The sequence below is a fragment of the Euprymna scolopes genome, chromosome 9 (assembly GCF_053919585.1).
Source record: "Euprymna scolopes isolate OS-2025 chromosome 9, ASM5391958v1, whole genome shotgun sequence".
Lineage (NCBI taxonomy): Eukaryota > Metazoa > Mollusca > Cephalopoda > Sepiida > Sepiolidae > Euprymna > Euprymna scolopes.
In genome coordinates, this window is record NC_136490.1 from 25956880 (window position 1) to 25983697 (window position 26818).

Below are 26818 nucleotides of genomic sequence, written 5' to 3' on the forward strand. Positions count from 1 at the left end.
TTACATGATGCTAATTCCAGCAAATATCTAAAACTTAGGACATAAGCTTAAGAGGTATTGAGAATAAATTTAAACTCAGAAACTTTTGCTTAATCAGTACGTAATGATTATGAATCATAATTCAATGCAAATCTGAAAAAAAAAAAAAAAAAAAAAAAAAGATTATGTATAATGCCACTTAAAAACACTTTCAAATGCTCTAAAGAAACTGAAAATTTTGTGGAATATTAATTGATGTGTAATACCTATTCTTAAAATTTCACAAAAATTGGGGGTATGTGAAGGGATTAAGCACTCTTTTTAAACTCATTTTTATAAAACTAAGTAAAGCTAAATATAATTCACATTTGAATCCTTTAAACCTAGTAACCGCGTTCCAAAATTTATCATTGGTTAATTAGTTTTAGAGTAAATTTTGTCCCTAAACATAATATATATATATATATATACACACACACTAGCAGATGTACATGGCGTTAGCATGTATTAAATGTAACATAAAATTGCTTTAAAAAAATTAAAAATTTAAAAAAAAACGGAAAGAAACCGAAACCTGTGCATGCGAGTATTATGTCTTTTCTTAACAGTTAACTTTTTGTAAGTAAAAGAAAAAATACTCAAGCCGAGATTGGAACCAAAACCTAAAGATAGGAAGTCAAGTACGATAACCATTAACTTGCCACAATCTTTAAAAAGTGTTTTCAAACCTATTTATTCTCAACAGAAAGAAGCTGTCATGGTTCATGACAGCACATTGCGCAGTTGTGAAACAGTTGACAAACATAAAAATCCAATGATCCCCAACTAAAATTTTTCAGTTTTGGCCCTTCAGCAGTCGGTTTTTTTTTGGTTTTTTTTTTTCAGATGAAAACCGATTAAACTTTTCTACCTGTTTGAATACCCTATATACCAAATTTCAAGTCTGTAGATCAAAAGGTTGTTTAGTATATAGATTTAGAGTTGTCTTCAAACACACACACATTCTCACTTTTATAGATATACTAGCGAGGGGTACCCGGTGTTGCCCGGGTGTTTGGGGGTGGGGGGGGGGTAAAAAAAAAAAGTAAGTATGAGGATCGAACCCGAACCGTTGAGGCAAAGTTGTAAATTAAAGTGTGAAAAAAAAAAAAATGTGCGCTCTTAACCATTACTCCACTGCGAGATGCTAATGGAAACACGTTTGAATTTATTTAATTAGTTGGATTTAGCAGGTGCCAGTTTTAATGAGTTAATGAGGTCAAGTTTGACTACGGGATAGTACCTTCATTTACTGCTGAACGTCCCCCCCCCCGATGTTATAGGAAAAAGACTAACCCACATGCGGCGAGCGACAAATATTGAATATTTATTTTCCCGAAATCGAGCAAATTAAATAGACAGGCGAGCTTCGTTGTTAACTGTGAAATATTACGATTTATATGTTATATAAAAAGTTTTAAAATGTTGTGAAGCGACCGACCGCTTCTCTGGAAAAAGCCTTTTGTTGACATACAGAAAAAGCGAACACACATACATACATTTTCGCTTTTATATATATAGATAAATAGATATGACGGAATGGAAGTTGTACCATTAATAATTCCACAAATGCAAAAATAAAGAATAAGTATTAAAACTAGGGAAAATATAGAAAAAAAAAATGCACATAAGAATATTTAAGGCTATTCATTTAAAATAATTGTGCTTTAAAATTCATTAAGTTATTTGTATAATGTGGTTTGTGCATGGCATATGATGCGAATAAATAATGACCCGTAGAAAAAAAAAAAAGTCTTCTAATTATAAATGTATGAACTTTCTGCAAGAAAATTATCCCCTGGGTGGAGGTGACTTGTTTGTCTTTTTGTGTATATTTTTAGCAATAATGATGGCCCGTGTTGAAGTAAAAATAAAAACACTAAGCAAACTATATATATAATTTTTTAACAGTACAAAAGTTATATAGGGCTTTAAAAAGAATACATGGAAAAACCCTAGGGGCCTCTTTTGCCAACAAACTCATCAGGAGTTAATTGTTGGTATAACACAGAAATACAAAAAACAAATTAAATTATCATGAAAGAGCAAATACTCAGTGATATACGAGAAAAAAAAACGAATGGGAATTTATGTAAAATAATATATATACAATTACATAAAATGTATGTACAAACAAGATAAAGGAAGTATGGGAATGATTAAAATATATCCCCGAGCAAGTCGAATAATAAATTCCTTCTGTCAACAGAGAGAGGGCCTATGTGAAATAATCAAGACTGACTCCAAACTCTTTAAATAATTTTGAGAATCAGCCTGGTGTAAGATTCTAAAACAGTCCATTTTATATGCATTAGCACAAGCTGGATTTTCGATTAGGTGTTGGCCAATGGCTGATTTCAAGATACACAAAATCCTATTCGTTTTCTTTTTTTACTTATATCCCTGAGTATTTGCTCTTTCGTGATAATTTAATTTGTCTTTTGTATTCCTGTGTTAACCCACGATTAACTCCTGATGAGTTTGTTGGCGAAAGGGACCCCTATGGTTTTTCCGTGCATTATTGGAAACCGCTAGGTATTCAAGAGTGATAACTAATGAATTTAACAAGATTAATAAGAGTGCTCAATAAAAGAAGAGCAAGATATATTTTTTATTAATATAAACAAATTTCATTGGTCACGATATTGGACATGATAATGTTCAAGACAAATGATCGGTTAAAACCAGAAGGAAGTCCTTGTCAGGTGACTTTACGGGCTGAAATAATTGTTTGCTTATATAGTCAATAAACAAAACTTTTTGAGGATGAACGTAATGAGTTTCTGTTCCCAGTAAAGAATAGAATATAAAAATTAAAAGTATTTATAGCTGTAGTATTGAACTACTGAGCGATTTAAAAGAACTTTGTGTTGTTAATGTTTATATGCAAATATAAAATTTTATTTGAAAAATATATATATGCAAGTATTTGTGCATTAGCATGTATTCACAAATATGCAGTCAGCCATACATAAAAAGCAAAGTTTAAAAAATAACAAATAAATCCATAAGCGTGTTCTTCATAATGTCCCAATAATACAGCACTGTGTATTATGCAAAGATATAAACAATATGCCCCCACCCACCAAAAAAATAAAGATAAAGAAGAGAGGTGAAATAGCTTGGGGGGGGGGGGGGCAACAGACAATACAAAAAAGGGGGGCTTTCATTTGGGGCCATACAGATGGAGAACATTTGACCCTGAGATAGAGGACCTTTCGGGTCAGAAAAAAGTGGAAGGGAGAGGGATAACAAGAATCACATGATAAAAAATTTGAAGAGCGACACGCAAAAGAAACAAGTTTTCCAACTTAGGATTGGGAGAGTTATGTTCATTCCCGGCTCCCATCAACTACCCCAACCTCCCAAATTCGGATCAAAATGTTTTGTTGGACTTAATGAAGAAGCCAAAAGCTGAAAAGTCTTATCAGCTACGTCCACTCCATACGTGCTAGATGAGAGGCTTGTCTGTGGTCAGCGTGCTGGAACCAAGCAGATCTGACCAGCCTACTACAAGAGAGGGAGTGATCGTGACTAGGAAGAAATCCATGATACCACCAAACCTGACCCCCCCCCTCTCCACTGCGCCACCCTCATCATCTAACTTCATTCACCTTCGACTCAGCCACTTGTGCTGATCAATGGGCAATTAAGAAGTGCTTCAAGTTATATCAAAGTATGAAGTGGATTGAAAGGCCTGGGCCATTCAAGATGGGATGTGAGAGTGGGCTGGGATCAAAGAATGGGAGGAGGAAGGGGATCAAAAGGATCAAAAAGGTGGAAGGGTGGACCTGGGGATGTCCGAGGAAAGCAAGCAATGAAAGGTTGAGTTTATGAACAACAGTAGATGCATTTAGCCATACATGCATATATAATAAAAATAAATGCATACCTAATAAGATATAATCACACATAACATATGCATTCATTAATGTCTCCCTCCCCAACATACAATGTGTGTGCACGCATGCACACACACACAGATTACAAATTGGGCTAACTAGGTTCAAATCCTGACCAAGCTGTTGCCAATTTCACTAATATCTTTATGGAAGGAATGAATCCGGCTTATTCCTGTTTAGTTATGGGTAGAATAGTAGAGTACACTGGATTTTAAAGCCTTAGTACTAGTGATGGGATGGTTCCAATATTTCCATCACTTCCGATTCAATTACCGATTCTGTTCTAAATTTCAGATTCTGATACTATTACCGATTTAGATTCTTTTAATACATCTAAATATTTAGCTACAAAGTTGTCTTTTTAACTGGAAAATCGCAAATTAGAATTAAAGTTTGATATGTCAACTTAAATGCTATTTAGATCTAACTTTTAATCTCACTAAGTAACTTTACATGTTTGATAAGTGTATTACTTTTCATTGTATTCAACACTTTCATAATTCAATACAAACTGTTTTAAATAAATTGTAGTGAAGTACATTATTATAATGCTAATAACATTGTGAAACAATAACAAATGTAAATTGGTCAGAATCAAAGTTTTATATGTCAGCTTAAATGCAATCCAAGTCCAACTTAAGTCTCACAAGATAACTTTGTTACATTTCTAGCAATTCCTTTGATAGTTACTAGTGATGAGACAATTCCAATATTTTTTCCTGATTCCGTACTAAATTTCCGATTGTTTTATAAATTTCTAAATATTTAACTTATAGAGTTGTTAATATTTTCCCCGATTACAGCAAAAACATGTTAAATGTGCAGATATTTTCCTAAATGTATAAATACACTCGTGGGGAATGACTTTTCGATTTTAGTTTTACTGGTATTTTAAAATCAATAAATATTTATTATTTTATCATTATTACCAGCAATGAAAGAGTTTGCTTTAAACAAAATCAAATTAAAAAAAAAAGACAAAAGAATCATTCTGGCATCAGAAAATCGACACATTTTTCAGACTGATACCCTCAAATGTTCCAATTTTTCCGATTCAGAGTCCCAACACTAGTAGTTACAAATCATTAAATCTCATGGCAGATTACAGGTGACTGGACCACATGTGAATTTAATATTCCCTTGACATTTCTCCCTTCAGAGGTAGTCGGTTCTGAAACAACTTAGGACGAATGCCATACAACAAAAAGCAGTCTGCACATTTTAGTTCAATGTATACTGATTCTGTGTGGTCAAAACCATCTTTTTATGATTTTTACATATTTTTATTTTCACACACCAGCTTTCGTGGTGGCAAAACTTGACAGTTGTAGCAATCAAAGTTAAGGATATGTAGGCTTTGACTTTCACTGTCGTATAGCCAAAATTTAAGTGGATGCTTGTCATAATATGAAGCCTATGTCTATTTATTATTGTCTTTACATCTAATACAGTTTTTCTGTTCATTATTTTCAAGTTGATTTTTTATTTCTGCAGTTGTACAAAGATAATTCAAAGTTTCTCACCATTCTCCAACATATATTGAGGGATCTATGTGGATATGCCTTATTTAAGATAGGAGGAGAGTTTATTCTTATGTACAGCTTGAAATCAATAATAGTTTGTAGCTCTCCAAATGCTCATCAAGTTTAAATACGGACCAAACTAGTGTGAGTACAGAAACAAATGGAGTTTAAGAGCATATGTATTGCACAGCTCAGAAAGCCCTCAAACACTGGGATCCAAGGTCACTACCCATGGCCAACAAGTGGCTTCGTTGAATGATCTTATGCTTTTGTAGAAGTGCAGTCAGTATATTCTACATCCAAGTATGAGATAGAGTGTAACAGGGAGAATATGCGAGTATACAGAAACACACAGAATAAGAAATGATAACTTTCTAAAATTAAAAAATAAATAAAAAAATTTAAGGAAAGAATTCTAACAAGAAAATAATATTGTTGCTAAGTTTTTAGAAAGAATGAGAAAGAATTTAAAGTGATGATAGAAAGAGATGGGAGTTAAAAAAAAAATCAATAGAAACTACCAGTGGAGGAGGGGATCCCTATGAGTGATCGGTTGAAAGAAAACTTCACAGGCAGTCTATTGGGCATGATGGATTTGGAGCAACCAAACAATTTTCTGGACACATGCACGGATGCACATACTAATACCCACGAGGACAGCGTTGAAACGACAAGGAGGAGGAAGAGGTTGAGAGTTACAAGGGAAAAGGCAATACAATGAGATGGTGCAGCTGGGCGATCCGAGAGGGGTAATACAAATGCTCCCCCAGGGAGGGCGAGTGAGGATCATTGAAAAAAAAAAAAAAAAAAAAAATATATATATATAGGTTTTGTTTTGTTTTTTTTTTTAAATAAACAGTAAACAATAAGGGACAAGTGCAATGATCTATTTAAGGGTGGGGGTGGGCGTGGCAAAATTTTTTATGAGGAGGAGAGAGGGGATTGTTTACTGTGAATACCATTATTTCAGAGTTGGGGACCTGTAAACAGAAGGAAGGATAAAAGTCAGAGCATTAAGTTGGGTCAGTAGAGTGGAACAAAGTTTTCGTTTATGGGGGGAAAAAAATGAGAGGGGTAAAATGTAGTGGAGAGAGGTTTGGTGAAATGGTTGTAATGAAGTTGGGGATGAAGGAAGACAACAGTGGAAAAAAGAAAAAATTTATAAAAATTCTTTTTTGTTTAAATTAAGACCAAAAGTTAAATTTGAACCAATAAAAATTAAGAAAAATTGAATGCATATTAAATAACAAATTAAATGTTTTATAAAAAAAGATTTCAAGTAAAGAAAAAAATGAAAAAAAGAAAGAATGAAATGGAAGAAAAAGGAAAACGAAAAAGGAAACAAATGGAAAAAGAAAAAAAATGGAAAAAGAAAAAATAGAAAAAGAAAAAAAAATGGAAAAAGGAAAAAAAATGGAAAAAGAAAAAAATGGAAAAAGAAAAAAATGGAAAAAGAAAAAAAATGGAAAAAGAAAAAAAATGGAAAAAGAAAAAAATGGAAAGCATAAAAGAAAGAAAATGAAGGAAACAAAAACATTTATGAAAGATAAGCAATGGAAGACAAAACTTTGTTTCCATATTCTCTCCCAATTTCTCATCTAAAAGGAAACTGCAATCAATAAAATCTTTCCTAATTGTAAAATTGAACTCATCCAACAAAACTGAGAATATTTTTATTAAAATACAAGAAAAAATTGATTTTGAATGGAGGAGGGTTGTAAATCAGCAAAGATAATTTAATAAATTCATAAAAAAAGCTGAAAACAAGATGCAATGGTTGAAAGATTATTAACAATGAAAAGAAAAAGAAAAACAATTTAAAATTTTGATAATAAAATTCAATCGATGATGACCATAAAAATGACAGAAGAAACAAAAGGAATATTTTTAAATCTTGCAAATTAATCATCTTTATTATGAAAATTTGAAACTGAAATTATGTCAATTTTTTTTTTCTTAAACTAATATTTGCATTTATTCAAAGATATTCTATTTATTATAAATAAATATTCTTTAGCAAGAAGTTCAATCAAACAAAAGGGTGGAATTACATGGCATTAGTCACATTTTAACTAATTTTGTTTAGTTTTTTTTTTGGGGGGGGGTACAACAGCTATGCGCAATACGGAACATTTTCAATAATTATAATTACCTTAATTTTCCTCAGTTTGAAAAGTTATTTTTAACATTGAAATATTAATGTAAAAATCTTGCTTTGTTTATTCTTATTGTAATAAATTGTATTCACTTCTTATTGCATTCTAATTATTAAAACCATCATCTACAAAAAAGAACATAGTTAATTTTTTTTTTGATTTTAAGACACTTTAAAATTATAAAACCATTTTATTTAAGAAAAATAGGATAATATACAAAATAAATTTAACATTTACTTACATTTATCAACATGGTAATGAAAAACACTACAACTTTTTTTAATTCAAATATTTATAATGAACGTTTTATGAATTTTACTGAGAGTTGCTATATTAAATTGGGGTGAACTAGAATTTTGTTTCAAGAGTCACCAGAGGCCAATTAGTAATTTTTGTTAACAAAATCAGATAAAAGGCGTTTATTTTTTAAATGCACTCACGACATGCTTTCATTCATTGTTGTTCAAATACAAAATAATATTTAGAATATTAGAAAATAATGAAATGTAAATAACAATGAGAAATTATTTTTATAATTTTTTCTACTCTGTAAATTTTATATTTATTCAAAAACATTTGTGTATATTTGTCACATATCAACCTCTAAGTTACTTGAAAAGTTGAGCCTGCACCTCCACATTGCTAGAGACATTGAGCCTGCACCTTTCAACAGAAAGATTCCCTGAGTTCAATAAGATACATCTGAAGAAGGTGTAAGGTTACATCGACCGAAACATTGTGAAAATAACACTCAAGATGAGAACAGTAGTTTGGAAGAATCCAAATAATATATACCAGATTCTTGTCTGTCATTCAGCGAATCACACATCACCTTGTGAACGGACCATGAAATCCTTTTCATGCCTTACAGCCGCCGACAGGTATTCAGCGGCAATCAGAGGCAAACATTTGTTTTTTTTGTGTGTTAAATGGCTCTCCTGTCAAAACTTGCAAGCCTTGGAAGGTTTGAAAGTTGTGTTCATAGAGAAATGACAGGTAATTACAGACAAAATGGAATGGAGAGAGGTGAATCTTGCTAATGAAGACTGGGTCGTGTCGGATCACGAGACAAAGTTATTTTGGATATCCAATGACATTTACATGATGCTGAGCACAGAAATTATGCATACACCAATGGTTCAAAGCTGAGACGTTTTACTTTGGAGAAGCATTAAGCGTTACGTGAAGGAACAACATCAAAGATGAGAACGATATGATGGAAATCTTGACGTAGATACTTGAGCAAAGAAATAGAAAACTCAAAGACTTAGTTAAAAATTTGTATTACAGCTATTCAAGATGATCATTTCGATGTTTTAGTAAATGGACAGTTCCACACTCGTTATGCAATAGCAATCAGAACCAAAGTGATTAAATGAAATTGTCTCAAGATAAACTTTATAAAAGTACTTGTACAGAATGTGGATCATGCTGAAATAATGTTATCATCTACAGGACGGAACGATAAAATTGTCGCCTTACAGAAAACAACACTAAAGCTTTATTGTAAAACTTGAATTGAAAAAATAAATTCAGGTAACTTAATTATGTAGTAGTCCTAAGATCTATTCAATGTAGCCGCTTTCAGCCTCAATCACCGCCTCTATATGGGTCTGAAACGGAGAGCATGCCCTTTTCACAAACACCAGCGGGAGCTCAGCAAATTGTCGCCTTACAGAAAACAACACTAAAGCTTTATTGTAAAACTTGAATTGAAAAAATAAATTCAGGTAACTTAATTATGTAGTAGTCCTAAGATCTATTCAATGTAGCCGCTTTCAGCCTCAATCACCGCCTCTATATGGGTCTGAAACGGAGAGCATGCCCTTTTCACAAACACCAGCGGGAGCTCAGCAAATTGTCGCCTTACAGAAAACAACACTAAAGCTTTATTGTAAAACTTGAATTGAAAAAATAAATTCAGGTAACTTAATTATGTAGTAGTCCTAAGATCTATTCAATGTAGCCGCTTTCAGCCTCAATCACCGCCTCTATATGGGTCTGAAACGGAGAGCATGCCCTTTTCACAAACACCAGCGGGAGCTCAGCAAATGGTGATTAGACTGCCTTTGGTGTGTGTGTGGGGGGGGGTCACGTTGGTGATTTTCTCGACATATTACCAAATGAAATAGTCTAGCAGGTTCAAGTCGGGAAAGAGGTGGGGCCAGTGAGAGAGGGGTACAAAGTCGTAGCAATCTTTTTGAAGCAAAGCCTGAGTCTCTTTGGACTTCTGGACCAGTGCAGAGTCCTGCTGCCACACACAGGTTCTGCCAGCGGCCACCTGATTGCACCAGGGGATCACCACACTCTTCAGTACATCCAAGTACACTTTAGTGTTGACTTTCAAGCCGACTTCAAAGATGTGAGGTTGCATGATGTGGCCTTCACTTGAAACCACACTAAAGACCTCAACTGTGGGTTGTCTGATGCGTTGAGCTGCGCTCTCAAGCGTTGAACCGTCCGGATTTGCATTTTGAGGGCACTGGCAATGGTCCTGTTGTCATAACTTGGATTAAGAGTAATTTCTCTTGTTGATTTTTATCTTAACAGTAAGGAGTTCAAAATGTTTTATATCAGATTGTCCAAGTAATCTTTAAAATAAATTGTAGCAAAATACATCATATTGCTAATAACATGATACAACAATAACAAACCAGAACTGGATAGTTAGAAGAAAAGTGTATTTTGTCAGCTTAAATGCTATTTCGAAAATCCAACAAGATAACGTAATATATAAAATTTAAAAACTATTAAATATTTGTGCAACTAACAAGCAAATGGTACTTGCCACAGCAAATAGAACGTCTAATTTGCCTAATGATTTTGAAAAGCAGTTTATTGTCTCATAATATTGATTTCCAATTTAATTTCCATACTTATCGAAAAGCTTTAGCACAATTTTTATGAGAAATTAAAAAAAAAAAAATTATTAAATATGTGTGCACTCTGAATGCATATAAAAAAGATTACAGCTATTAAGTCAGTTTTGAAAGGCTTTTTTATAAAACTTATAAACAAAGTTGTTGCTGTACAAACAAGTAAAAATCGATAATATCATTTAAACCAGCTCTTATAAACCATTATGCAAATGAAAACATCCCATTCATTCTGTAAATGATACCTATATTTTATTATGTTTTGCTTTCTCTGGTAAAACCAAATTGCACACTGACATGAGAATTCTCATGACAGTTTTCGGAGTCTTACTACTTCCGTGTGGACTCATGAACAGTTAGAAGTGGGTGTTTTGTTTGTTGGTTGGTTGTTTTTGTTTTACGGCATATCAACCTTTTTCGGGTTATTTAATGTCGAATTTAGTTATTTTGAGGAACGATTTTTAATGGAGTATATTTGTTTTTTAAGTCGGATTCTATTTAACCCATAGTGGGGACCCTAACAGGTACTACCACTCCGGGTCAGAGTGGACCTGGGAGCAATGGCAATTAAAGGGTAGCTCCACACTCCCCAAGGCCCGCAAGGTGGGGCCTCACCATCGGATATAGTTTTAGGTCATATCCAGGACCGTTTTGTTTGTGACACCATCACTGGAAGATTATCTCACGAAGTTAATGGGTTCCCTCTATCCTGTTTGGTCTTTCAACAGAGTTTTCCTTTTCTAGATGTATTGCCTTCACCACAGATGAGGAATTGCATCAACTTTGTGTTAATCTTTCTAAATATTATAGGGAGGCTAACAAGTATTGCACCTTGCTCAAAGGGATCCTCTAATTAAATCATATATATATATATATATATATTGACTGACATAATTAAATAAATGAGTCTGTGCTACAAAACAGGTGCTGTCATGAATTGTGCATGGCAACATACTTTAATGGAATAAATTGTAAGATGGTCAACATCTTAAAATTTGGAATATAGATTTTTGTTATTTGTTATATGCTCTGTAATTACATTGAGCTTCATAAATTAAAGGATTGATATGAATAAAAGGTGAAATATAATAAAAAAAAAACATTTCCACAGAAATATATATATATATTTATATCGTCAATGATGACAGTTCATATAGAAACATTGTTTTAATCTGAATAAAATATGCATCAAGTGCGCTTGAAACCAAATCACAACGTAAAATTAGGAAAATAGACAAATATTTTACTTGTTTGAAATTTATCACATATATTTCGGAGGTATACTCCATCTTCAGTGTGTTTTGTTAGATACCTCTGAAATATATGTGTGATAAATTTCAAACAAGTAAAATATTTGTTTATTTTTCTATTATGTTATGATTTGGCTTTTAAGCGCACTTGATGTGTATTTTATTTATATATATATATTGACTGACATAATTAAATGAATGATTTTGCGCTACAAAACAGGTGCTGTCATGAATTGTGCATGGCAACATACTTAAAGGAATAAATTGTAAGATGGTCAACATCTTGAAATTTGGAATATAGATTTTTGTCATTTATTTGCTATATGCTCTGTAATTACATTGAGCTTCATAAATTAAAGGATTAATATAAATAAAAGGTGAAATATAATTGAAAAAAACATTTCCACAGAAATATATATAATTTACTATAGAGAGAGATCAACCCAAGTTATATGTTCATCAACGTTTTGTCTTTATTTCGAGACTTCCTTTGAAGGATTGAAATTAAGAAAACAAAACACCAGTACAAATATTTTGAAAACTGGGGTTTTGTTTTCTTAATTCCATTCATCCAGAAGAAGTCTCAAAATAAAGACAAAACGTTGATGAACACATGACTTGGTTTGTTCTTTTATTTCTCTATTTCTATTATTCTCATCATATATATATATATATAATATGCATGTAAAAATATTTAATAATAAAAATACACGCCATACAAAAATAAGGGGTGACACACACACACATATATATATATATATATATAACAAAAAGAGCTAATGGCAGTGAAATAAATAACAGTATTCTGAACTGTTAATGTCGCTAAAAACAACAAATCTTAAATTTAAAAAACAATAAAATGAACGTGCATTCAAGTGGTAAATCATTGTAGCTCAGCAGTAGAACATCAGACTGCAGGTGTTGGTGTCAAGAGTTCAATCCTAACTCATAACAGTTGAGAGCTAGAAACACGCATTTCAATAGGTATACCTTTTATACACATAATATTTAATAATTAAAATAATAAAAATATGTCCCAACTCATTCACACACACATACATACATATATACACACACACATATATGTGTGTGTGTGTGTGTGTGTGTGTGTGTGTGTGTGTGTGTGTGTGTGTGTGTGTGTGTGTGTGTGTGAATAACAAAAAGAGCTTATGTCTCTTTAGAAACGCTAAGGTAACAAAATAAATAACAGTGTTTCGAAGTTGTTAATATCGCTAAAAACAACAACAAATCTTATATATTTGGATAGAATCATTCATTTTTATGCTGGGTCTGTTCTCAGAGTTGGGCATACTTCGTACAAGTTCACATTTTGCTATCTCGTCCTCTTTGACTTACATGGACCTCAAGTCCAAACCCCTGAAGCACAAGACTCCCGTCCGTTCGCTAACACATTGGGTAACAACCTGATCTCTCCTCTCTTCACTGCCCACATGTATATCTATCCAAATTGTTTCTTTCTTTGGTTCTCTGATGTCACCAATAAATCATCTTTGTTTAAATTCCTGTTTTTGTTTTTGATACTCTTATGCTAAAATTCAAACTTATTGTGAAAGATTTAACATAAATATTTTATTATTTTAAATAACCTAATCCGCTTCAAAAACATTCTGTTATTCAAGCATTACTTTTTGTTACAAAATATTTCTTTCGGGACAAGATCAAAGTGTAGTATCTGTTCTCCAGATGCTGCACTTCAATTTCTTGTTCTCTGTCAGTGGAGGAGAAATCCTTCACGACTGAGACAATTTTTATTTTTGTTCCTTTTCTCCACGTTAAAAAAACGACCCTGGTGTCTAACTGTCCCGTGGGGAGGCATTGTAAATAGGAAGTAAACACTGACAATCATCCACAATCAGGTTACCAGGCATTTTCAGGAAACCAACAATGTAACAATAAAAGCTACCTAAAAAAATCTTTTTAATTTGCACCTTAATGCTATTTCCTTGCATGCAATCATTAGTTTTCAACTTAGTATATGTATTTTGTTCTTGAAATGAAAAAGGAAGAGGCAAAGTAATTCAAGCGACATAAAAAATATATATGAGGGGGGGGGTCAAAAGTAATGCCTCCTATTTTTTATTCCGCCTGAATGGATCATCAGAGGAGATTGTAAATTGCATTGTTATGATGACTGAACTTTTGCATTCAGGATCTGAAAGTTTCATCCCTGTTGCAGATATTAATAGTGTGAGACTAAGAAAGCACCCCTGTCATAGACATGTGTCAGAAACAGATGCGTCTTTGAATTCCTTCATGCAGATAAAATTGAACTGATCAACATTCACCGGCACCTGCTGAACATTTACAAAGTCAATGCAGTTGATTGCCAGCACAGTTAGGAGGTGAGTTCGTTGATTTCAGTGTGGCAACAGAGATGTGAATGATAAAGCATGTTCTAGACTTTTATGCCCAAGGCATCAAAAGAGACTGGCAAAAATGGATTAAGAATGGTGGTGACTATGTAGAAAAATTAATTTTGGAGCACAAAAGATCATTCATTTTAATGGTACCACTCCAGTCTTTGTAGCTGTTCAACACTAGTTTTTTTTTGTTTTTTAGATAAAAAATAGGAGACCTTACTCATATGTTTATTTTTTGTTTTCTTTTTTTAATAAAATAAATCTTTATATTAGCATTCTTTTCTTAATAAATTCTGAAATTTTATATTAGAGAATTCTGTGACTTTTGGTGGATTTTTTTTATTTATTTTTTTTTTATCAATCCAGAATGTTAATTATTTGGATTAAAAAAAAACATAGCTTTCACTTTCAATGTTTGTCCTTAACCCAAATAAACATTTTAATTTGGAAATTGCTTCAGACATTGCATGATGCCACTCAATTCAGTTTAGGATTACTTTTACATGCATTTAAAAAAGAAAAAACAGAATTTATTGAAAACTAGTTGCCTGCATTCTGGCATTGCCAAGTAAAGTAGATTAACTGAAGAAATTCTTTCAAATTAAAAACCTATGCATTTTAGAGACAGTGACGAAAAAATAACATTATTTAGAAAATCATTATAATCATGTATAGATGAGAGAGGCTTAGTTAACTATTCTGTACTCTTCAGACGATTTGGGGAGAAGCAGAAATCTCTGAATAAATGTAATACATTTTTTGTTTTATAATAATGAAAAATGTTAAAAAAAATTGTGAAACATGGTGTTTGAAATGATGTTGGTATTGGGTTGAAAAGATGTGCATAGGAAAGATCTGGTTATTTTCCTATCATTGATGAACTTAGGGGGAAAAAATTGATATTAATTTATTATATAGATAAGACGGCTGTGGTGAATTGAATACTGACAGACTAATGACCTTTTTATTCAATAGACGTGACCATTTATCAAGGCTCAAGGCCACTCAAGGATAAGAGTTAATGTACCAAACTTTCACAAAAAACACTTGTCTAGCAGCTGTGCCTAAATTTAAGCAGATTCCATGAACAAAGCTTCTTTCTCAGAACTGCACACCTATGAAACTTTCTATTTCTCTACTTTCCAGCTGACTACAATATAGTCATCTTCAAGTCCAACATAAACAAGTTCTTGATGAGTCATCCCTTTAAGTAATCCAATTTACCAAATTTCCACTCCCAACGATTATTACGATATTGTCCTATTGACTACTGTACATTCATTAACCCTTATCCTTGAGTGGCCTCCAGGCCTTGATAGGTGGTGACTCCTTTGAAAAAAAAAAAATAGTGGCCAGTGGGACAACACTATTATGATCAATAATGTTGAAACTTGGGTAGGATTCAATTATTTAAAAGGATGGCTCAACAATAACTTATTTACTTGAAAATGACCATGTTATAGTCAGCTGGGAAGCAGCCTCACAGTATTGTGTTTCACAGGTAGTTCTTGGAAAGAAACTTTGCTCATGAAATTTTCATTTAGTTTTAGATACAGATAGAGAGTGAGGGAAATTATTGACTGCTGTTTTAGCCAGACGAGTATTTTCTACAAATGTTTTGCAGGTAGATATTGATTAAAGCACAGTCAAGCACTTGCCATAACAATATCGATAGAAATTGAAAATTTCAATTGAGATCAGATGGGAATCCAATAGAATGGCTTTTATCTTCAGGAAGCACCTTGCTTTGACAAGCTTCTGGGACTGACCTTTAGTTCTGGTCTAAAATGGAAGACTTTCATCACAATCATTGCCTTAGCCGCTGGAAAAATGGACATGCAAAATTCAAATTTTTTTTTTTTTTAGCTTCACAGAACCACTTTCATTATGCATGTTGGCAACCTTCACATAGTCTCTTCTCTAAGTATCCAACTCGAGAAATAATCAGAAAACCCCAAATCTAACAATCAAATCAGTTAAAAAGATCATACCATGCTAATCTATATCAGAAGTACTTTCCAAAGATTTATTTGTAGTATCTAATATCAAGAGAAATAAATTTTAACTATTAAAAATGAACTCATTTGTTCAAATATGTTGATTATTCAATTAAATCCTTTAGTAGTTTATATTGCACCTTTCAGACAAGTGTGATGCCACATATATGCTCATAAAATGCAAATCTACTTGCGATGATTTATGCACAAATATTCCTAGAAAAGAGTAAGAGCACAACCACTCTTCTTCAGTTCTGGAGATTAAAAAAAAAGTTACTTCTCATCAATTAATCATAACTAATGAATCATTTTCAACCAAGATTATGATTTGTCATAAAAAAAAAAAATTATTGGGGGGAGGTATAGTTTAACGGAGGTGTAGTGCATTTAAGGTGTATTAAGAGATTTGTATATTTTAGAAACCATGATTGGTTGTTTTACAGCATATTAATCCTTTTTGAGTAATTTAATGCCAAATCCAGTTATTTTGGAAAATGATTTTATACTTCAAGTTCTTTACATCTTCAAATAACTATTCATTCACTGTGTTTGGTTTGGTTGTTTTGTAAAGGAAAATTGTTTTTGTTTTTGACTTCATAGAAAATGATTCAGTTTTGCAAAACGAAAGGAAAAAATCACCCAATGACATCAATGTTTAGTGCATTTCAGGTCAGGAAGCCAGTATCTTCAGAAAGCCTGATTCCGATAGCCACAGGAATAATGTATGAAAGTGTTGGCACAGAAAGAAACTGAACAAAAAATATGAAAACATAATTTACACATTTCCCATACACTTTTTATAAAGAGGTGATGTCTCTAAATATTAGAGCAGCACTGGTGTATGTTCTGTAAATTGAAGTAAAAATAGTAAGTGATAATAGAAAATTATTACCAACAGATGTCAAAATACAGTGTATTGTCTTTCTGTTTTGTTTTTTTAGTGGGGGGGGGAATCTTTTTATTCAGTTTTCCTCATGCCCACAATTTCTTCTTACATCACTTCAAAATATAAAAATCTCTAAATAAGCTTTTCAAAATGGGTTGATATGCCATAAAACAAACCAAAGCAAAGATTAAATGCCTATGATCATCTGATTCTGCATAGTCAGGTTTGGGTTTAAATCCACCCCCTCCTCATCCTTGCTTACAGACAAAATAAATGTTGGGCCAAATTACAAGAATTTGATATGCACATTAGAAATAACATTGTAGACAAGAATACCAATGTCTGAGAGAAGCCATTTTGATTTTCATAAACTAATTTAGGTCCATTTGTGCTCATTAAGTCTCTGAATGGTAAATGATCTGAACATACCATGACATCTTTGATGTGATAAGATATATATAAAACTAGTTCAAACAGTTGACCGTACAAAACAGCATAAAGATGTCTAAACCTTATCAAAACATACTTGTAGTGACTGTCAAAGACATTCTTAGCTCATCATCATACACAGAATTTATTCTTAGAATAATAAAAGATGGAACAAGAAGAATTTGAAGGAGAAATGATGAAAGCACTATAAATATTTGGAGGCACAAAAAAAAAAAAAAAAAGGCATTAAGCAAAGTAACGAGCAGACTGGACTCGAAAGTCCTTACAAAATAATTTGTATACAATTAAGAAACACAGAAACATTTGCAGGCTAGATTATCATATGATTAAAGGCATAAGGTAAGTGGCAATGAAAGAGAAGTGCAAATTAGTTATTGTTATTATTGGGTTTATTTGTTGCCAAAAGCATAGTTATATTCTGAAACAAACATGGTGTATATTATTAAGTCGATTGGAAAATGTCTTTTTTTGTATTATTCAAACTTGCTACTTAATTTTGAAATAAATATCAGGTGTTAATTTGTATTCTTCGAACTACTGTTCTTATCTTGAGTGTTATTTTCACATTTCAGCCAATGTAACCTCCAACCTTCTTCAGAGGTTTCTTTTCAAACTCAGAAATCAGCACAAAATTATGAATAGAACTCTTTATTTAAACCACGGAAGTAGCATGCTTTCATTTCATCAGCCATGATCGGGTAGAAATCTTAAAAAATTAAAATTGTCTGTGCAGGACGTAAATAAGCTTGCAATGGGCTACACATGGCCTGCAGCCACATATTAAACTTGCCGAACTAAGCTATCATATTAAAAAAATATAAAAATCAGCAAGGTTATTTGGCATCACAAATAATCCTAATGTATGTAATTTGCATAGATAACAAAAAAAAAATGAGAACAATCTGCTTAAATATTATAATTTGAAACACTAAATTTCATTTTGAAACAAAATCAGAACAAAACATAATTATTCTCCAGGTGAGATTTGAACTAACCTTTGTCTAGAAGTATGATATGCTAACCAATTTACCCATAGGAGCAAGTATGGAATAGTGACACTATTAAATACATAAACTAGACTCCTTCCTCAATAATGGAACGTAACTCCACCATTTATTTAGTGACAAAATGGTGAATAGAAAAAAAAAATTATTAAATTAGTATGTGGTGATTTGTGTGGCTGTGTTAAGACTTCTGTAAGGATAAAAACTCTTCTGCCTTCTGTTGCAATATTTTTGGTATAATAAAATAAGGTATAATTACAGAAAATGGAAGGTTCTATTTATAGACATAGAAGATAAGAACTGACCAATCAGATAGAATGACGCTCTGCTACAGGCCTATCAGAAACCGAAACCGTTTCCAAAATATACTGGATATTTTAGAATTCTGCACATACTTTTTGTTCTTAATACGAGAAGGAACTTTGCTTTTCAAAACTTCAGTGGATTGGCTATTCACCCGGAAACTGTTCTTCACTTCTAAAATTAAAATGGTTTACAACTCAAAATGTTCCTTTATTTAGGACTAGCGAGGGGTACCCGGCATTGACGATGCGCAGTTGGAAAATAGTAAAGTGTTAAAAAAACAAACAGGTGCGCGTTTTTGATTGACGTGACGGCGATAGATATTCAGCAGTTATGATTTTGTGTGGGACAGTTTTGAATAAATCGGTTTGTTTGTTTTTAAAAACCCGCTCCATGTTTATTAGGAGGAGCGAAATGAAAGCTACAGTCTGATATGACGAAGTCGACATTGAACAAACGTTACTTAGCTCTCTTGAGACAACTGGCTTTCGGCCTGTTATTAGAGTTGAGTTTCGCCTTTTTTTATACCGAAAACCGAATGTAATGCATGCCGATGCGGGGAAATGTGGAATAATTAATGTTTGAAAGTCAATAAAATTAAATAGACAGGCGAGCTCCGTGGATAACTCGAGATATTACAATTTATAGATGATATAAAAAGTTTTAAGAAGTTGTGAAGCGAGCAAGCGCTTCTTTGAAAGAAGCCTTTCGTGGACATCGAGGAAAAGCGAACATACATACACATACATTTTCGCTTTTATATATATAGATTAATCAAAATTAAAATATTGATCACGATCAAATATTAAATTAAATAAATTTAAAAAATACTTGTTTTTTAGAACACTAATATTTGGCATAAGCAAATACACAAATTTTTTTTATTTATTTATTTAATTTTCACCCAAAACAAAGCACAGTGCCACTTTGAAATAAGGGACTACTATCGGGGACATAAGTTGCAGGGCTATTATGAAGGGAGATGAGTAACAAGATATCTGTTCACATTACACTTGAATTTCTGCATGTCAGTACAGTTGGGAAAGCAGAATCCCGGAAGAGAGTTCCAAAATCTAGCAGTTCTGGGGAAGAAACTATTGGAGTAGAAGGCTTTCTTACACCTAGAGATCTCTACTGTGAAGGGGTGGGATTTAGCTGCTTGTCGGGTTTGTTGATGGTATTTACATCGAGGGAGTAAAAGTGCTTGCAGTTCGTCAGAGCATTCACCATTAAAATACATTTTCAGTCTTGAGAGATAATAGTTATTGGCTTATAAGGGTGGCTGCACATGTAATTATGAGGCAAGGTTTGTACAATTCCAAACTACACTTTTCTTGAATCAGCACTGCTCGATTCAAGTAACAAAAAGTCCAGGACAACTGAAACAATGCAAAAATAAGCAGAGAGCACATATGGCACCTGGCATTCCCTAATAGTCACCCATTATAGTACTGACCAGGTTCAACATGACTTAACTTTGGCGATCTAACAGGAACCTATGTGTTTCAACGTGATAATGCTGTATGCAAGCGGAAAAAATCATCTTTACTTTATATAAGACTAGCCTACGTGCCCGGCGTTTTGGAGGTGTGTGTTGAGCAAAAAAAAAAATAAATAAAAAAAAAAAAAAGTGTAATAGGCAGGCAGGCTCAAACCCATGACGCAAAGGCAAAAAAAACAATGGCGGTGTGTGTAAGAGTGTTGGTTGAGCAAAGAAAAAAAAATATAGGAGTAGTAAGCAGGCTCAAACCCATAACGCGGCAGAGGAAAAAGAGGCGAATAAAAAACAAGCTGTCTTACCAATGTGCCTATCGCAGTTGTGATGTCACGGACGGTCGAAATAACACCTTTTATGTGATGTTGTGAACCCGAGGGTTGAATGACTTGCAAAAATTGTCAGTGAAAAAACTGACCCTCCTTGTAGAAAACTGCCCAGTTGAGGGTTAAGGAATTAATGTTTTTGACCAATTTTTCAATATTTGTCGTCCGAAGGATCAAGCTCCAAAATGATACCAGTTTCGTGAAAATCCATCGCCTCTGTCAAAAGTTTTAGGCAGACACACAAACATACATTCATACATACATTTAAACAGACAGGTGAGATTTATACTATAGATGAAGAAAATATTTATAAAAAGAAAAGAAAACGGGAGGGGGGAGAGACATGATAGGAATATCTAAAACCTTTTCTACAAAGTACATCTTCAGTATTTAGCGTGTGTGTTCGTGTGTGTAGTAATAGGCCAATGTACTTTATCATTTACTGATAAGTTTACCAAAATAGTAAGCCCATACTTTGAAGACACCATCCTATCACGGATCACTCTCACATCATACACACAATCAATGGCTGGACAAAAAGATGAACTCAAATCAGTTCCAGTGAGAAGTTGAGGATATAATTTGCCAAAAGCCAACAACAAATTTGTTTACAAACTTTTTAATCAAAACAGGCCAAGCACTTCATGCATGAGAGAACATCCTACGATAATAATAAAGTATTAAAAAAAAAAAAAAATCTTACAATAAAATCTACCAGTCAGACTCCTTCAACCTCTTTCTCCCCGCATCTCCTCCATCCACAACGCCTTCTTGCTTCTCTATAAGCAGAGAATATCTTAATTGTCAAATGCAGGCTAAGGAATTCAATAAACTAAATGGCCAGGGCGGTCAGCAATTATATCTGGTGAATGTGGCTTGATTGGGCCGAGATTTAATTTTCCTGCAATCTTTCCTATTCCTGCCCGCACTCTCAATAAAATGGCAGCAAAATATAAAATAAAGATAGATTTTAAAGAAAGAAAATTCAAAATCATTATAATTTGCCTCTGTTGATTGGCCAATGAAAAAGAGTTGCATCATTTTTTGACAGCGAAATTCTAAAAGATAGAACCCTTAGGTCTTTAACCTTTTCAGAGACCAGAGTTTGGGTGTAGAAAAGTCAAGTCTATCTTCGACAAGTTTAAATACATTCCTTCGTCTTTTAAAAATCTACAGAAACCATACCATCAAGAATGGAGAAAAAAAAAAATGTAAAAATTTTTAAATAAATAAATCAAGCATCAATAAACTAGTAAAACTTATATCGCAATAAAAAAATTTATTTATATCAGTTTCTTCTCGGATATTTGTTTACAAAGATTTACCTTTAGGTTTATTATATTTCAACATTTTTGAGATGAGGATTTATAATTTGGATTATTCGCACTACTGTTCTCATCTTGAGCGTTATTCTCTTACAACGTTTTGTCGGATACAAACGACTTTTCTTCATGTGTATCTTGTCACACTTTGGAGAAACTGTATTGAATTTTAAACAGTTTGGTTGTTTTGTTTTATGGCATATCAATCTATCTAATTCTTTTAGGGTTATTTGATGCCAATTCCACTCATTTATGTTTCAAATATTAATTCATGATTTGGTTGTTTTGTAGAGGAAACTTGTTTTTGGCTTTGCTGAACATGGTAATGTATTACAAAAGGAAAGGAATAACACCAATGTCATATGCTTTTAAGGTTAGGAAACTCCTATTTTCAGATACCTTGATCTGGTAGCACCAGGAATTTTGAACGGAACCTTTTATTTAAACCATGAAGGTAGCTTGCTCTCATTTCATCGGGCAGAAATTGGTAGAGGTCTTATGTAACTTGAATCGGAAGCCATGTTTAATTTCAGAAGAGTTTCCAATGGGTAGATATTTTATACAAGTCCTGGATATGAAGAATTTTATGTACAGGTTCTGGATTTTATAATTTTGCAAGCCAAGAGCAAAAGATCCTTCTCGTGTTGACATGAGAAAATTATGTGCTGGAATGCTAAAAGATTCGATTTTTATGGAGCAATTCTGGCTTTTGATTGGTTGATAACAGAATGTGAATTTGATTCGTCAGTTCCTATCGACAGCATTTATAAATAGGATCGCCTAACTTTCAGGGAGCATACTCCATTATGTATCAAAAATATGGCAACAACCTCTTATTTTTATATAATGGTAAAGTCCTTTCAGTTCATGTTTAATTCTATTCAAATATATATTTATATATTCAAATATGTAAAATAAAGCAAGTTACAGCATGTAAAATAAGAAGAGAAGTCATTTGGATCTTAAAATTTGAGCACGTGAAAAAGGAAGCCATTCGTTAATTTTGTTCAAATATCAAAGAAAAATATGTGTAAAAAAAAAAAGAAAAGAAATTGGGGTTTGTATTACTGTACACATAGATTCGAAAAAGTTGTCAAAAAACAAATATAGAACAAATAAATGTTATCAAAGGCAAGATAAGTTACTTTTCTACCTAACTGGATATATTTTTTGTGTTTTTATTCAGTGTAACATGTTTATTCAGCTCAAAAAACATGCAGAGTTTACCGATGTATTGGAAAATTCAAAATGGCAGCCGACTCTCTCTCGGAGAGGGTACGTTTGGGAAAAGGTATTATAAATAATAAACTAGATAAAATACTGTTAGAAATTCGCTCAATATGTGTTACCGTGACATAAGTTGACATGTATTCGGTTGTTTTCTAACAGTATTTTGTCTAGTTTATTATTTATAATACCTTTTAACAAACGTACCCTCTCCGAGAGAGAGTCGGCTGCCATTTTGAATTTTCCAATACATCGGTAAACTCTTCATGTTTTTCGAGCTGAATAAACATGTTACACTGAATAAAAACACAAAAAATATATCCAGTTAGGTAGAAAAGTAACTTATCTTGCCTTTGATAACATTTATTTGTTATATATTTGTTTTTTGACAACTTTTTCGAATCTATGTGTACAGTAATACAAACCCAGAAATTGATTTTAATTTTTATCTTGAAAAAAGTGAGCATGTGAAACTGAAGCCATTTTTGATTATTATTATGCATTCCCATTCTAAAATACACACATTCACACACAAATAAGCATGTAACATGTATTTATTCATTTTTTTGTTAAGTAAAATTAAAACAAAGCAAAAGAAAATAGGAAAGACTTGTCAAATCTTTGGCATATTAGAAAGAGTATTGTGCACAAAATAAAAGTAAAAAAAGGTAAATTTTAATTTATGCGTGCCTTAAAATAAGTATGTAAAAAAATGTTTGTAAAAAAAAAAAACATACAAAGAAAATGTTTTCAAAAAAGTGATTTTTTTATTTTTATTTTAGTAAAAGTTTAAACATTTGTTATGCATTAGTATATTAAAAGTGTTAATACAAACAAAATAAATGCAGTTTAACATCTTGCTCAGGACAATTTTCTTTTGTTTAAATATATATCTGGGCTTATGAAAAGTTATTTAAAGTCAAGTTCCAACAAGTTTAGAAGCAAAACGTTTTATTTTTGTCGCCGGTTTTGTAAATGTATCAGTAATATTTTGTTCTGATTCTATGTAATTTACAATAATGGATTCCTTTTTTACTTCATTTCTTATGAAGTGAGATTTAATATCTATATGCTTAGTTCTTTGATGAATTACTGTGTTCTGCGCTAAGATTATGCTAATTTTATTATCACAATTACTTCAGGAGTTTTAGTTAATTGTGGTTCTAAAACAGTCTTTAGAATAGCTTTTAGGTAGAGTACTTTTTGTGCGATTTGTGTAAGCACAATGAATTCCGCCTAACTGCTGCTTTTTAGATTTCCATGAAGTAATATTTTTCTGATAGTCTAAAACAATATCCAGATATACTTTATCGATCTTCATCGTTTCCCCAACCTGAATCTGAAAATCCTTCTAATTTTAGGGGACTTGATTTTTTAAATACTTTTTTAAAAACAGGAATCGCCGCTTATCAAGGCCCAGAAGCCACTCGAGGATAAAGGTTAACGGGTATACATTAGTCAATGTGATTTTAGCATAGTAAACATAAGTAGTGGGAATTTTATAAATTGGATTACTTAGGAGAATGGTTCATCAAGAACTTGTTTACATTGAACTTGAAGACAATTAGATTCTAGTCAGCTGGAAAGCAAGCAATCGGAAGAGAGTTCCACAGGCATGCAGTTCTACGAAAGAAGCTTTGTTCGTGGAATCTACATAGGCACAGACAAGGAGTGTGGGAAATTATTGATAGTAGTTTTGGCCAGACGAGTGTTTTTCATGAAAGTTTGATGAGGGGGGGACCATAGATTGAAGCTCAGATGAGCACTTGCCATTTGAGCTTCAATCTATGGTCCCCCCCCCTCACCAAACTTTCACAAGAAACACTGCTGTTCCTTAGTGCTGTTCCTTAGTTCCTTTTAAATAATGAAAGACTTGTTTAGCCCTTTTTAAATCCTTGATAATTTTTGTGATACTTTTGTTACTGCATAACAAATGTCAGGTTTTGTAGCAGTCATTAAGTATATAAGGCTTCCTATTATCTCTCCGTATAGTTTATAGTCAATTATTTCAGATTTTGTATCTGTATTTTTATTGATATCATTTTCGACCAGTGTAGAGCATTTCTTGCATTCCAAACTTTAATAGGATTTTATCAATGTACCGCGATTGATTCATTTTAATAATTCCTTTTTCATGAGTAAATTTTATACTCAGAAACCATATCTTAAGATTGGTCATTTTGAATTTTTTATTTAATCTGTTCTTAACATCGGTTAACATCATGTCACAATTTGATGCGATTAAAATGTTATTGCCCATTAAACTAAAATCAGAAGTTTATTGTCTTTGTTTTGGATATACAAACAGAGGTCCCCTGGGCATTGTTTGAATAGTTGTTCAATTATATAATCATGAAATACTGTATTTCAGATTCGATTGCTCTGCCTCAGTGATTTGTTAAGTCTCCATATGCAATTTCTATTTTTCATTATGAATCCCTCTGGAGGGGTAATATAAATTTCACGGTCTATTGGGGCATTTTAAATAAGTATTTATTACATCCATTTGATGGGTGTTAAGGTTATATTGCGATGCGATTTGCAATAAAAATCTGATTGTGGTTAGATTTGTAGTCAGTGAAAACATAGAAAAATATTCTACACCATAAATCTAAGAGTATCCTTTAGCAACAAATCTAGCCTTGTGCTGTTCAATGTCTAATGCTGTAGTCATTTTTGTAAAGATCCATTTTGTAGAAATGTTTATGCTTTGGGAGAGGCACTACTAAATATGTATTATTTTCTATTAAAGCATTTATTTCGCTTTCTATTGCTATTTTCCATTGCTGACAATGTTCTGAATTAATTGCTTCATTAAAGCTTTTTGGCATATTATCCATGAAATAGCAATAGTCGATTTGATAATCCTTCAAATTGTTGATCATAAAAAAATCGGGTTGTCTTCTACTTCCCTTTGAGTAACGTCCTGATGAATTTTCGACTTCAACATCATCGCTGTCATCATTATTGATACCCGTCCTCATCAACGGCAACTTCATTGTCGTCATTTGTTTTATGAATTCAAAGAAATATTAATTCATCTTCTTCATATGATGGATTTTCATCTTTGAAATTAAACATGTCTGAATTTTACACATCGGATTCTTTTTATTTTATTTTTCTCTGAAAAAAATATCAAGTTGATTTGATGGATCCTCAGAAAAACATTCGTACAACTCAAAGTCTTGGTGGTATTCAAGGCAGCTTTATTTACTGAGTGTTTGCCCCCATTGGAAAGCTGCAAAGCTGGTCCTAGACTCATATTCGACACCTTCTCCTACTTGGAGTCATCACCATCTGTAGAACGTCTTTCTCCTCCTGGCTACCTACTCTGATCTCTCAGACTCCCAACTAAAAAAATGATACATGTCTTTCAAGCTCACTCCTAAAGCCCACATCATCTTAAGTGACCCTTCCATCATGCTACCTCAGACTCTAGAGGCCAAACCTATTTTTTAATTTTTGTTTGTGTTCTAACATTCTTTTCTATGAAAACATTTACAACATTTTATCTCTAAATATTTATTTTGCTATGATATTCTGTCATTCTATTTTTACAAATAATAATAACAATCATAATCATTGATCAGTACATCTCTCGGCATTGCCCGGCCAATATCTAACAAATCTTTGTAAGGAATTAAATAGATTAAAGTGTTTGACATACAAAATATTCAATCGAAATGAATAAATGTGAAGCAT

General features: G+C 32.6%; 1 protein-coding gene across 9 annotated transcripts in view; it reads right to left on the bottom strand.

Annotated features, from left to right (window-relative positions):
* The window catches only part of LOC145284468 (maternal embryonic leucine zipper kinase-like), a 303478-nt gene that overhangs the window by 47082 nt on the left and 229578 nt on the right, over window positions 1-26818 (bottom strand). Inside the window, exon 17 of one of the 9 annotated variants that reach the window (XR_013868840.1) lies at window positions 20547-20783. The exons of the other annotated variants lie outside the window; for them this stretch is intronic. The gene's annotated coding sequence lies outside the window, so the exon portion shown is untranslated. The remainder of the gene's footprint in view (window positions 1-20546; window positions 20784-26818) is intronic. 9 annotated transcript variants of the gene reach the window in all.